At 38.6% G+C, this 13,009-nt stretch overlaps 13 non-coding genes across 13 annotated transcripts; all 13 read right to left on the bottom strand.

The window, feature by feature from the left end:
• Positions 1-324: 324 nt before the first annotated feature.
• Positions 325-540, bottom strand: LOC127912263 (small nucleolar RNA U3). Its single transcript, XR_008081642.1, has one exon. It is a non-coding gene; the product is annotated as a small nucleolar RNA U3 (small nucleolar RNA).
• Positions 541-1,326: 786 nt separating this feature from the next.
• LOC127912262 (small nucleolar RNA U3) lies at positions 1,327-1,542 on the bottom strand. Its single transcript, XR_008081641.1, has one exon. It is a non-coding gene; the product is annotated as a small nucleolar RNA U3 (small nucleolar RNA).
• Positions 1,543-2,327: 785 nt separating this feature from the next.
• LOC118359389 (small nucleolar RNA U3) lies at positions 2,328-2,543 on the bottom strand. The gene has a single exon (XR_004820646.2). It is a non-coding gene; the product is annotated as a small nucleolar RNA U3 (small nucleolar RNA).
• Positions 2,544-3,329: 786 nt separating this feature from the next.
• Positions 3,330-3,545, bottom strand: LOC118359406 (small nucleolar RNA U3). Its single transcript, XR_004820660.2, has one exon. It is a non-coding gene; the product is annotated as a small nucleolar RNA U3 (small nucleolar RNA).
• Positions 3,546-4,333: 788 nt separating this feature from the next.
• Positions 4,334-4,549, bottom strand: LOC127912254 (small nucleolar RNA U3). The gene has a single exon (XR_008081633.1). It is a non-coding gene; the product is annotated as a small nucleolar RNA U3 (small nucleolar RNA).
• A 786-nt stretch (positions 4,550-5,335) lies between these two features.
• Positions 5,336-5,551, bottom strand: LOC127912261 (small nucleolar RNA U3). Its single transcript, XR_008081640.1, has one exon. It is a non-coding gene; the product is annotated as a small nucleolar RNA U3 (small nucleolar RNA).
• A 786-nt stretch (positions 5,552-6,337) lies between these two features.
• Positions 6,338-6,553, bottom strand: LOC127912260 (small nucleolar RNA U3). The gene has a single exon (XR_008081639.1). It is a non-coding gene; the product is annotated as a small nucleolar RNA U3 (small nucleolar RNA).
• Positions 6,554-7,339: 786 nt separating this feature from the next.
• On the bottom strand, positions 7,340-7,555 carry LOC127912259 (small nucleolar RNA U3). Its single transcript, XR_008081638.1, has one exon. It is a non-coding gene; the product is annotated as a small nucleolar RNA U3 (small nucleolar RNA).
• A 787-nt stretch (positions 7,556-8,342) lies between these two features.
• LOC127912258 (small nucleolar RNA U3) lies at positions 8,343-8,558 on the bottom strand. The gene has a single exon (XR_008081637.1). It is a non-coding gene; the product is annotated as a small nucleolar RNA U3 (small nucleolar RNA).
• A 786-nt stretch (positions 8,559-9,344) lies between these two features.
• On the bottom strand, positions 9,345-9,560 carry LOC127912257 (small nucleolar RNA U3). Its single transcript, XR_008081636.1, has one exon. It is a non-coding gene; the product is annotated as a small nucleolar RNA U3 (small nucleolar RNA).
• A 786-nt stretch (positions 9,561-10,346) lies between these two features.
• LOC127912256 (small nucleolar RNA U3) lies at positions 10,347-10,562 on the bottom strand. The gene has a single exon (XR_008081635.1). It is a non-coding gene; the product is annotated as a small nucleolar RNA U3 (small nucleolar RNA).
• A 785-nt stretch (positions 10,563-11,347) lies between these two features.
• LOC127912253 (small nucleolar RNA U3) lies at positions 11,348-11,563 on the bottom strand. The gene has a single exon (XR_008081632.1). It is a non-coding gene; the product is annotated as a small nucleolar RNA U3 (small nucleolar RNA).
• Positions 11,564-12,349: 786 nt separating this feature from the next.
• Positions 12,350-12,565, bottom strand: LOC127912255 (small nucleolar RNA U3). The gene has a single exon (XR_008081634.1). It is a non-coding gene; the product is annotated as a small nucleolar RNA U3 (small nucleolar RNA).
• Between the last annotated feature and the right edge of the window lie 444 nt (positions 12,566-13,009).

Genomic DNA, 13,009 nt, shown 5'->3' with positions numbered 1-13,009 from the left:
TACTAAAAGCTATCTATGAAAAGCTGAGACTCTATCGAACATGCACATGTAACATGTTTTGCTCTATGACTCTCACATGCTACATAAAAGTTGTTAGAAAGTACAAGGTTCTTCTACGTATGAAGGTCAAAGGTTGTCCTGAAAGGAAAATGTTAAAACACCTAATTTTGAAGCAAAATATAAGGGCTGGACATGGAGATCAACAAAAGCCAGAAAACTGAAAAGAGTATTTCTGGGGTCTCAGGAGTGATTCAAGAGGTTTTATTTTACTAACGATAAGGATTTGGAAGAGATTTCAGTAGTTTTTATTGTACATGGTTAACATCCACTCAGAACATATTCCCTTCATCCACGTTCATTGAAGAACAAGGAACAGTCATCAAAGGTGGAAGAAAAATGAGCAAAGTCATTTCTAGCCACCAGATTCATGCTCTGAACGGGAATATCTTGAATCGTCATCATGGATAGCGAGATCTACCACTTTAGACACACATTTCTCAAGTAACGCACTATAGAAATGATCCCTGAAAGTATAGTCTTGCTGTATAAGTTGTTGTGATCAAGGTGGAGCATCTTGAAAAGAGCATTTGCACCACCGGTTTGTGTTGCATTCTCAGCATCAACAGTTGTTGCAATCAAATTATGTTAATTATGGAGAATTGCTAGGTTCCTCAATTGAGAAATATGGTCAACGATGCTGGTTGCCAACATGTAAAATATGACCTAATGTTGGTGGACAGCCATCCATATTTCAAAGCTGGTTATTTTTGTTGAAGTCTACCCCCGTTTAAACATTGTGTGTTTCAGCTATAAACGTATGGGTTGTACCATCAGATTCGTCTTTGTCTTCCGCATCCAGTGGTACCAATAGTTAGTCTGTGTGATTAACAGGGGCTGAGATAGATCTGTCTTTGTGAGACAAAGACGGATTCCGAACGTGCCCAGGCCCGGGTCTTTTTTTCCAAAAACATCTTTAGAGTCAGAATGGTTTGAATTACAAACTACTAAAAGCTATCTATGAAAAGCTGAGACTCTATCGAACATGCACATGTAACATGTTTTGCTCTATGACACTCACATGCTACATAAAAGTTGTTAGAAAGTACAAGGTTCTTCTACGTATGAAGGTCAAAGGTTGTCCAGAAAGGAAAATGTTAAAACACCTCATTTTGAAGCAAAATATAAGGGCTGGACATGGAGATCAACAAAAGCCAGAAAACTGAAAAGAGTATTTCTGGGGTCTCAGGAGTGATTCAAGAAGTTTTATTTTACTAACGATAAGGATTTGGAAGAGATTTCAGTAGTTTTTATTGTACATGGTTAACATCCACTCAGAACATATTCCCTTCATCCACGTTCATTGAAGAACAAGGAACAGTCATCAAAGGTGGAAGAAAAATGAGCAAAGTCATTTCTAGCCACCAGATTCATGCTCTGAACGGGAATATCTTGAATCGTCATCATGGATAGCGAGATCTACCACTTTAGACACACATTTCTCAAGTAACGCACTATAGAAATGATCCCTGAAAGTATAGTCTTGCTGTATAAGTTGTTGTGATCAAGGTGGAGCATCTTGAAAAGAGCATTTGCACCACCGGTTTGTGTTGCATTCTCAGCATCAACAGTTGTTGCAATCAAATTATGTTAATTATGGAGAATTGCTAGGTTCCTCAATTGAGAAATATGGTCAACGATGCTGGCTGCCAACAGGTAAAATATGACCTAATGTTGGTGGACAGCCATCCATATTTCAAAGCTGGTTATTTTTGTTGAAGTCTACCCCGTTTAAACATTGTGTGTTTCAGCTATAAACGTATGGGTTGTACCATCAGATTCGTCTTTGTCTTCCGCATCCAGTGGTACCAATAGTTAGTCTGTGTGATTAACAGGGGCTGAGATAGATCTGTCTTTGTGAGACAAAGACGGATTCCGAACGTGCCCAGGCCCGGGTCTTTTTTTCCAAAAACATCTTTAGAGTCAGAATGGTTTGAATTACAAACTACTAAAAGCTATCTATGAAAAGCTGAGACTCTATCGAACATGCACATGTAACATGTTTTGCTCTATGACGCTCACATGCTACATAAAAGTTGTTAGAAAGTACAAGGTTCTTCTACGTATGAAGGTCAAAGGTTGTCCAGAAAGGAAAATGTTAAAACACCTCATTTTGAAGCAAAATATAAGGGCTGGACATGGAGATCAACAAAAGCCAGAAAACTGAAAAGAGTATTTCTGGGGTCTCAGGAGTGATTCAAGAAGTTTTATTTTACTAACGATAAGGATTTGGAAGAGATTTCAGTAGTTTTTATTGTACATGGTTAACATCCACTCAGAACATATTCCCTTCATCCACGTTCATTGAAGAACAAGGAACAGTCATCAAAGGTGGAAGAAAAATGAGCAAAGTCATTTCTAGCCACCAGATTCATGCTCTGAACGGGAATATCTTGAATCGTCATCATGGATAGCGAGATCTACCACTTTAGACACACATTTCTCAAGTAACGCACTATAGAAATGATCCCTGAAAGTATAGTCTTGCTGTATAAGTTGTTGTGATCAAGGTGGAGCATCTTGAAAAGAGCATTTGCACCACCGGTTTGTGTTGCATTCTCAGCATCAACAGTTGTTGCAATCAAATTATGTTAATTATGGAGAATTGCTAGGTTCCTCAATTGAGAAATATGGTCAACGATGCTGGCTGCCAACAGGTAAAATATGACCTAATGTTGGTGGACAGCCATCCATATTTCAAAGCTGGTTATTTTTGTTGAAGTCTACCCCCGTTTAAACATTGTGTGTTTCAGCTATAAACGTATGGGTTGTACCATCAGATTCGTCTTTGTCTTCCGCATCCAGTGGTACCAATAGTTAGTCTGTGTGATTAACAGGGGCTGAGATAGATCTGTCTTTGTGAGACAAAGACGGATTCCGAACGTGCCCAGGCCCGGGTCTTTTTTTCCAAAAACATCTTTAGAGTCAGAATGGTTTGAATTACAAACTACTAAAAGCTATCTATGAAAAGCTGAGACTCTATCGAACATGCACATGTAACATGTTTTGCTCTATGACACTCACATGCTACATAAAAGTTGTTAGAAAGTACAAGATTCTTCTACGTATGAAGGTCAAAGGTTGTCCAGAAAGGAAAATGTTAAAACACCTCATTTTGAAGCAAAATATAAGGGCTGGACATGGAGATCAACAAAAGCCAGAAAACTGAAAAGAGTATTTCTGGGGTCTCAGGAGTGATTCAAGAAGTTTTATTTTACTAACGATAAGGATTTGGAAGAGATTTCAGTAGTTTTTATTGTACATGGTTAACATCCACTCAGAACATATTCCCTTCATCCACGTTCATTGAAGAACAAGGAACAGTCATCAAAGGTGGAAGAAAAATGAGCAAAGTCATTTCTAGCCACCAGATTCATGCTCTGAACGGGAATATCTTGAATCGTCATCATGGATAGCGAGATCTACCACTTTAGACACACATTTCTCAAGTAACGCACTATAGAAATGATCCCTGAAAGTATAGTCTTGCTGTATAAGTTGTTGTGATCAAGGTGGAGCATCTTGAAAAGAGCATTTGCACCACCGGTTTGTGTTGCATTCTCAGCATCAACAGTTGTTGCAATCAAATTATGTTAATTATGGAGAATTGCTAGGTTCCTCAATTGAGAAATATGGTCAACGATGCTGGTTGCCAACAGGTAAAATATGACCTAATGTTGGTGGACAGCCATCCATATTTCAAAGCTGGTTATTTTTGTTGAAGTCTACCCCCGTTTAAACATTGTGTGTTTCAGCTATAAACGTATGGGTTGTACCATCAGATTCGTCTTTGTCTTCCGCATCCAGTGGTACCAAGAGTTAGTCTGTGTGATTAACAGGGGCTGAGATAGATCTGTGTTTGTGAGACAAAGACGGATTCCGATGGTGCCCAGGCCCAGGTCTTTTTTTTCCAAAAACATCTTTAGAGTCAGAATGGTTTGAATTACAAACTACTAAAAGCTATCTATGAAAAGCTGAGACTCTATCGAACATGCACATGTAACATGTTTTGCTCTATGACACTCACATGCTACATAAAAGTTGTTAGAAAGTAAAAATTTTCTTCTACGTATGAAGGTCAAAGGTTGTCCTGAAATGAAAATGTTAAAACACCTAATTTTGAAGAAAAATATAAGGGCTGGACATGGAGATCAACAAAAGCCAGAAAACTGAAAAGAGTATTTCTGGGGTCTCAGGAGTGATTCAAGAAGTTTTATTTTACTAACGATAAGGATTTGGAAGAGATTTCAGTAGTTTTTATTGTACATGGTTAACATCCACTCAGAACATATTCCCTTCATCCACGTTCATTGAAGAACAAGGAACAGTCATCAAAGGTGGAAGAAAAATGAGCAAAGTCATTTCTAGCCACCAGATTCATGCTCTGAATGGGAATATCTTGAATCGTCATCATGGATAGCGAGATCTACCACTTTAGACACACATTTCTCAAGTAACGCACTATAGAAATGATCCCTGAAAGTATAGTCTTGCTGTATAAGTTGTTGTGATCAAGGTGGAGCATCTTGAAAAGAGCATTTGCACCACCGGTTTGTGTTGCATTCTCAGCATCAACAGTTGTTGCAATCAAATTATGTTAATTATGGAGAATTGCTAGGTTCCTCAATTGAGAAATATGGTCAACGATGCTGGCTGCCAACAGGTAAAATATGACCTAATGTTGGTGGACAGCCATCCATATTTCAAAGCTGGTTATTTTTGTTGAAGTCTACCCCCGTTTAAACATTGTGTGTTTCAGCTATAAACGTATGGGTTGTACCATCAGATTCGTCTTTGTCTTCCGCATCCAGTGGTACCAATAGTTAGTCTGTGTGATTAACAGGGGCTGAGATAGATCTGTCTTTGTGAGACAAAGACGGATTCCGAACGTGCCCAGGCCCGGGTCTTTTTTTCCAAAAACATCTTTAGAGTCAGAATGGTTTGAATTACAAACTACTAAAAGCTATCTATGAAAAGCTGAGACTCTATCGAACATGCACATGTAACATGTTTTGCTCTATGACACTCACATGCTACATAAAAGTTGTTAGAAAGTACAAGGTTCTTCTACGTATGAAGGTCAAAGGTTGTCCTGAAATGAAAATGTTAAAACACCTAATTTTGAAGAAAAATATAAGGGCTGGACATGGAGATCAACAAAAGCCAGAAAACTGAAAAGAGTATTTCTGGGGTCTCAGGAGTGATTCAAGAAGTTTTATTTTACTAACGATAAGGATTTGGAAGAGATTTCAGTAGTTTTTATTGTACATGGTTAACATCCACTCAGAACATATTCCCTTCATCCACGTTCATTGAAGAACAAGGAACAGTCATCAAAGGTGGAAGAAAAATGAGCAAAGTCATTTCTAGCCACCAGATTCATGCTCTGAACGGGAATATCTTGAATCGTCATCATGGATAGCGAGATCTACCACTTTAGACACACATTTCTCAAGTAACGCACTATAGAAATGATCCCTGAAAGTATAGTCTTGCTGTATAAGTTGTTGTGATCAAGGTGGAGCATCTTGAAAAGAGCATTTGCACCACCGGTTTGTGTTGCATTCTCAGCATCAACAGTTGTTGCAATCAAATTATGTTAATTATGGAGAATTGCTAGGTTCCTCAATTGAGAAATATGGTCAACGATGCTGGTTGCCAACATGTAAAATATGACCTAATGTTGGTGGACAGCCATCCATATTTCAAAGCTGGTTATTTTTGTTGAAGTCTACCCCCGTTTAAACATTGTGTGTTTCAGCTATAAACGTATGGGTTGTACCATCAGATTCGTCTTTGTCTTCCGCATCCAGTGGTACCAATAGTTAGTCTGTGTGATTAACAGGGGCTGAGATAGATCTGTCTTTGTGAGACAAAGACGGATTCCGAACGTGCCCAGGCCCGGGTCTTTTTTTCCAAAAACATCTTTAGAGTCAGAATGGTTTGAATTACAAACTACTAAAAGCTATCTATGAAAAGCTGAGACTCTATCGAACATGCACATGTAACATGTTTTGCTCTATGACACTCACATGCTACATAAAAGTTGTTAGAAAGTACAAGGTTCTTCTACGTATGAAGGTCAAAGGTTGTCCAGAAAGGAAAATGTTAAAACACCTCATTTTGAAGCAAAATATAAGGGCTGGACATGGAGATCAACAAAAGCCAGAAAACTGAAAAGAGTATTTCTGGGGTCTCAGGAGTGATTCAAGAAGTTTTATTTTACTAACGATAAGGATTTGGAAGAGATTTCAGTAGTTTTTATTGTACATGGTTAACATCCACTCAGAACATATTCCCTTCATCCACGTTCATTGAAGAACAAGGAACAGTCATCAAAGGTGGAAGAAAAATGAGCAAAGTCATTTCTAGCCACCAGATTCATGCTCTGAACGGGAATATCTTGAATCGTCATCATGGATAGCGAGATCTACCACTTTAGACACACATTTCTCAAGTAACGCACTATAGAAATGATCCCTGAAAGTATAGTCTTGCTGTATAAGTTGTTGTGATCAAGGTGGAGCATCTTGAAAAGAGCATTTGCACCACCGGTTTGTGTTGCATTCTCAGCATCAACAGTTGTTGCAATCAAATTATGTTAATTATGGAGAATTGCTAGGTTCCTCAATTGAGAAATATGGTCAACGATGCTGGTTGCCAACATGTAAAATATGACCTAATGTTGGTGGACAGCCATCCATATTTCAAAGCTGGTTATTTTTGTTGAAGTCTACCCCCGTTTAAACATTGTGTGTTTCAGCTATAAACGTATGGGTTGTACCATCAGATTCGTCTTTGTCTTCCGCATCCAGTGGTACCAATAGTTAGTCTGTGTGATTAACAGGGGCTGAGATAGATCTGTCTTTGTGAGACAAAGACGGATTCCGAACGTGCCCAGGCCCGGGTCTTTTTTTCCAAAAACATCTTTAGAGTCAGAATGGTTTGAATTACAAACTACTAAAAGCTATCTATGAAAAGCTGAGACTCTATCGAACATGCACATGTAACATGTTTTGCTCTATGACTCTCACATGCTACATAAAAGTTGTTAGAAAGTACAAGGTTCTTCTACGTATGAAGGTCAAAGGTTGTCCTGAAAGGAAAATGTTAAAACACCTAATTTTGAAGCAAAATATAAGGGCTGGACATGGAGATCAACAAAAGCCAGAAAACTGAAAAGAGTATTTCTGGGGTCTCAGGAGTGATTCAAGAAGTTTTATTTTACTAACGATAAGGATTTGGAAGAGATTTCAGTAGTTTTTATTGTACATGGTTAACATCCACTCAGAACATATTCCCTTCATCCACGTTCATTGAAGAACAAGGAACAGTCATCAAAGGTGGAAGAAAAATGAGCAAAGTCATTTCTAGCCACCAGATTCATGCTCTGAACGGGAATATCTTGAATCGTCATCATGGATAGCGAGATCTACCACTTTAGACACACATTTCTCAAGTAACGCACTATAGAAATGATCCCTGAAAGTATAGTCTTGCTGTATAAGTTGTTGTGATCAAGGTGGAGCATCTTGAAAAGAGCATTTGCACCACCGGTTTGTGTTGCATTCTCAGCATCAACAGTTGTTGCAATCAAATTATGTTAATTATGGAGAATTGCTAGGTTCCTCAATTGAGAAATATGGTCAACGATGCTGGTTGCCAACAGGTAAAATATGACCTAATGTTGGTGGACAGCCATCCATATTTCAAAGCTGGTTATTTTTGTTGAAGTCTACCCCCGTTTAAACATTGTGTGTTTCAGCTATAAACGTATGGGTTGTACCATCAGATTCGTCTTTGTCTTCCGCATCCAGTGGTACCAAGAGTTAGTCTGTGTGATTAACAGGGGCTGAGATAGATCTGTGTTTGTGAGACAAAGACGGATTCCGATGGTGCCCAGGCCCAGGTCTTTTTTTTCCAAAAACATCTTTAGAGTCAGAATGGTTTGAATTACAAACTACTAAAAGCTATCTATGAAAAGCTGAGACTCTATCGAACATGCACATGTAACATGTTTTGCTCTATGACACTCACATGCTACATAAAAGTTGTTAGAAAGTAAAAAGTTCTTCTACGTATGAAGGTCAAAGGTTGTCCTGAAATGAAAATGTTAAAACACCTAATTTTGAAGAAAAATATAAGGGCTGGACATGGAGATCAACAAAAGCCAGAAAACTGAAAAGAGTATTTCTGGGGTCTCAGGAGTGATTCAAGAAGTTTTATTTTACTAACGATAAGGATTTGGAAGAGATTTCAGTAGTTTTTATTGTACATGGTTAACATCCACTCAGAACATATTCCCTTCATCCACGTTCATTGAAGAACAAGGAACAGTCATCAAAGGTGGAAGAAAAATGAGCAAAGTCATTTCTAGCCACCAGATTCATGCTCTGAACGGGAATATCTTGAATCGTCATCATGGATAGCGAGATCTACCACTTTAGACACACATTTCTCAAGTAACGCACTATAGAAATGATCCCTGAAAGTATAGTCTTGCTGTATAAGTTGTTGTGATCAAGGTGGAGCATCTTGAAAAGAGCATTTGCACCACCGGTTTGTGTTGCATTCTCAGCATCAACAGTTGTTGCAATCAAATTATGTTAATTATGGAGAATTGCTAGGTTCCTCAATTGAGAAATATGGTCAACGATGCTGGTTGCCAACAGGTAAAATATGACCTAATGTTGGTGGACAGCCATCCATATTTCAAAGCTGGTTATTTTTGTTGAAGTCTACCCCCGTTTAAACATTGTGTGTTTCAGCTATAAACGTATGGGTTGTACCATCAGATTCGTCTTTGTCTTCCGCATCCAGTGGTACCAATAGTTAGTCTGTGTGATTAACAGGGGCTGAGATAGATCTGTCTTTGTGAGACAAAGACGGATTCCGAACGTGCCCAGGCCCGGGTCTTTTTTTCCAAAAACATCTTTAGAGTCAGAATGGTTTGAATTACAAACTACTAAAAGCTATCTATGAAAAGCTGAGACTCTATCGAACATGCACATGTAACATGTTTTGCTCTATGACACTCACATGCTACATAAAAGTTGTTAGAAAGTACAAGGTTCTTCTACGTATGAAGGTCAAAGGTTGTCCTGAAAGGAAAATGTTAAAACACCTAATTTTGAAGCAAAATATAAGGGCTGGACATGGAGATCAACAAAAGCCAGAAAACTGAAAAGAGTATTTCTGGGGTCTCAGGAGTGATTCAAGAAGTTTTATTTTACTAACGATAAGGATTTGGAAGAGATTTCAGTAGTTTTTATTGTACATGGTTAACATCCACTCAGAACATATTCCCTTCATCCACGTTCATTGAAGAACAAGGAACAGTCATCAAAGGTGGAAGAAAAATGAGCAAAGTCATTTCTAGCCACCAGATTCATGCTCTGAACGGGAATATCTTGAATCGTCATCATGGATAGCGAGATCTACCACTTTAGACACACATTTCTCAAGTAACGCACTATAGAAATGATCCCTGAAAGTATAGTCTTGCTGTATAAGTTGTTGTGATCAAGGTGGAGCATCTTGAAAAGAGCATTTGCACCACCGGTTTGTGTTGCATTCTCAGCATCAACAGTTGTTGCAATCAAATTATGTTAATTATGGAGAATTGCTAGGTTCCTCAATTGAGAAATATGGTCAACGATGCTGGTTGCCAACATGTAAAATATGACCTAATGTTGGTGGACAGCCATCCATATTTCAAAGCTGGTTATTTTTGTTGAAGTCTACCCCCGTTTAAACATTGTGTGTTTCAGCTATAAACGTATGGGTTGTACCATCAGATTCGTCTTTGTCTTCCGCATCCAGTGGTACCAATAGTTAGTCTGTGTGATTAACAGGGGCTGAGATAGATCTGTCTTTGTGAGACAAAGACGGATTCCGAACGTGCCCAGGCCCGGGTCTTTTTTTCCAAAAACATCTTTAGAGTCAGAATGGTTTGAATTACAAACTACTAAAAGCTATCTATGAAAAGCTGAGACTCTATCGAACATGCACATGTAACATGTTTTGCTCTATGACACTCACATGCTACATAAAAGTTGTTAGAAAGTACAAGGTTCTTCTACGTATGAAGGTCAAAGGTTGTCCTGAAATGAAAATGTTAAAACACCTAATTTTGAAGAAAAATATAAGGGCTGGACATGGAGATCAACAAAAGCCAGAAAACTGAAAAGAGTATTTCTGGGGTCTCAGGAGTGATTCAAGAAGTTTTATTTTACTAACGATAAGGATTTGGAAGAGATTTCAGTAGTTTTTATTGTACATGGTTAACATCCACTCAGAACATATTCCCTTCATCCACGTTCATTGAAGAACAAGGAACAGTCATCAAAGGTGGAAGAAAAATGAGCAAAGTCATTTCTAGCCACCAGATTCATGCTCTGAACGGGAATATCTTGAATCGTCATCATGGATAGCGAGATCTACCACTTTAGACACACATTTCTCAAGTAACGCACTATAGAAATGATCCCTGAAAGTATAGTCTTGCTGTATAAGTTGTTGTGATCAAGGTGGAGCATCTTGAAAAGAGCATTTGCACCACCGGTTTGTGTTGCATTCTCAGCATCAACAGTTGTTGCAATCAAATTATGTTAATTATGGAGAATTGCTAGGTTCCTCAATTGAGAAATATGGTCAACGATGCTGGTTGCCAACAGGTAAAATATGACCTAATGTTGGTGGACAGCCATCCATATTTCAAAGCTGGTTATTTTTGTTGAAGTCTACCCCCGTTTAAACATTGTGTGTTTCAGCTATAAACGTATGGGTTGTACCATCAGATTCGTCTTTGTCTTCCGCATCCAGTGGTACCAATAGTTAGTCTGTGTGATTAACAGGGGCTGAGATAGATCTGTCTTTGTGAGACAAAGACGGATTCCGAACGTGCCCAGGCCCGGGTCTTTTTTTCCAAAAACATCTTTAGAGTCAGAATGGTTTGAATTACAAACTACTAAAAGCTATCTATGAAAAGCTGAGACTCTATCGAACATGCACATGTAACATGTTTTGCTCTATGACGCTCACATGCTACATAAAGTTGTTAGAAAGTACAAGATTCTTCTACGTATGAAGGTCAAAGGTTGTCCAGAAAGGAAAATGTTAAAACACCTCATTTTGAAGCAAAATATAAGGGCTGGACATGGAGATCAACAAAAGCCAGAAAACTGAAAAGAGTATTTCTGGGGTCTCAGGAGTGATTCAAGAAGTTTTATTTTACTAACGATAAGGATTTGGAAGAGATTTCAGTAGTTTTTATTGTACATGGTTAACATCCACTCAGAACATATTCCCTTCATCCACGTTCATTGAAGAACAAGGAACAGTCATCAAAGGTGGAAGAAAAATGAGCAAAGTCATTTCTAGCCACCAGATTCATGCTCTGAATGGGAATATCTTGAATCGTCATCATGGATAGCGAGATCTACCACTTTAGACACACATTTCTCAAGTAACGCACTATAGAAATGATCCCTGAAAGTATAGTCTTGCTGTATAAGTTGTTGTGATCAAGGTGGAGCATCTTGAAAAGAGCATTTGCACCACCGGTTTGTGTTGCATTCTCAGCATCAACAGTTGTTGCAATCAAATTATGTTAATTATGGAGAATTGCTAGGTTCCTCAATTGAGAAATATGGTCAACGATGCTGGTTGCCAACATGTAAAATATGACCTAATGTTGGTGGACAGCCATCCATATTTCAAAGCTGGTTATTTTTGTTGAAGTCTACCCCCGTTTAAACATTGTGTGTTTCAGCTATAAACGTATGGGTTGTACCATCAGATTCGTCTTTGTCTTCCGCATCCAGTGGTACCAATAGTTAGTCTGTGTGATTAACAGGGGCTGAGATAGATCTGTCTTTGTGAGACAAAGACGGATTCCGAACGTGCCCAGGCCCGGGTCTTTTTTTCCAAAAACATCTTTAGAGTCAGAATGGTTTGAATTACAAACTACTAAAAGCTATCTATGAAAAGCTGAGACTCTATCGAACATGCACATGTAACATGTTTTGCTCTATGACTCTCACATGCTACATAAAAGTTGTTAGAAAGTACAAGGTTCTTCTACGTATGAAGGTCAAAGGTTGTCCTGAAAGGAAAATGTTAAAACACCTAATTTTGAAGCAAAATATAAGGGCTGGACATGGAGATCAACAAAAGCCAGAAAACTGAAAAGAGTATTTCTGGGGTCTCAGGAGTGATTCAAGAAGTTTTATTTTACTAACGATAAGGATTTGGAAGAGATTTCAGTAGTTTTTATTGTACATGGTTAACATCCACTCAGAACATATTCCCTTCATCCACGTTCATTGAAGAACAAGGAACAGTCATCAAAGGTGGAAGAAAAATGAGCAAAGTCATTTCTAGCCACCAGATTCATGCTCTGAACGGGAATATCTTGAATCGTCATCATGGATAGCGAGATCTACCACTTTAGACACACATTTCTCAAGTAACGCACTATAGAAATGATCCCTGAAAGTATAGTCTTGCTGTATAAGTTGTTGTGATCAAGGTGGAGCATCTTGAAAAGAGCATTTGCACCACCGGTTTGTGTTGCATTCTCAGCATCAACAGTTGTTGCAATCAAATTATGTTAATTATGGAGAATTGCTAGGTTCCTCAATTGAGAAATATGGTCAACGATGCTGGCTGCCAACAGGTAAAATATGACCTAATGTTGGTGGACAGCCATCCATATTTCAAAGCTGGTTATTTTTGTTGAAGTCTACCCCCGTTTAAACATTGTGTGTTTCAGCTATAAACGTATGGGTTGTACCATCAGATTCGTCTTTGTCTTCCGCATCCAGTGGTACCAATAGTTAGTCTGTGTGATTAACAGGGGCTGAGATAGATCTGTCTTTGTGAGACAAAGACGGATTCCGAACGTGCCCAGGCCCGGGTCTTTTTTTCCAAAAACATCTTTAGAGTCAGA

Source organism: Oncorhynchus keta, chromosome 26 (genome assembly GCF_023373465.1).
Source record: "Oncorhynchus keta strain PuntledgeMale-10-30-2019 chromosome 26, Oket_V2, whole genome shotgun sequence".
Classification (NCBI taxonomy): domain Eukaryota; kingdom Metazoa; phylum Chordata; class Actinopteri; order Salmoniformes; family Salmonidae; genus Oncorhynchus; species Oncorhynchus keta.
Note: the sequence above shows the minus strand (reverse complement) of the source record. Positions and strands in the feature narration are given on the sequence as shown.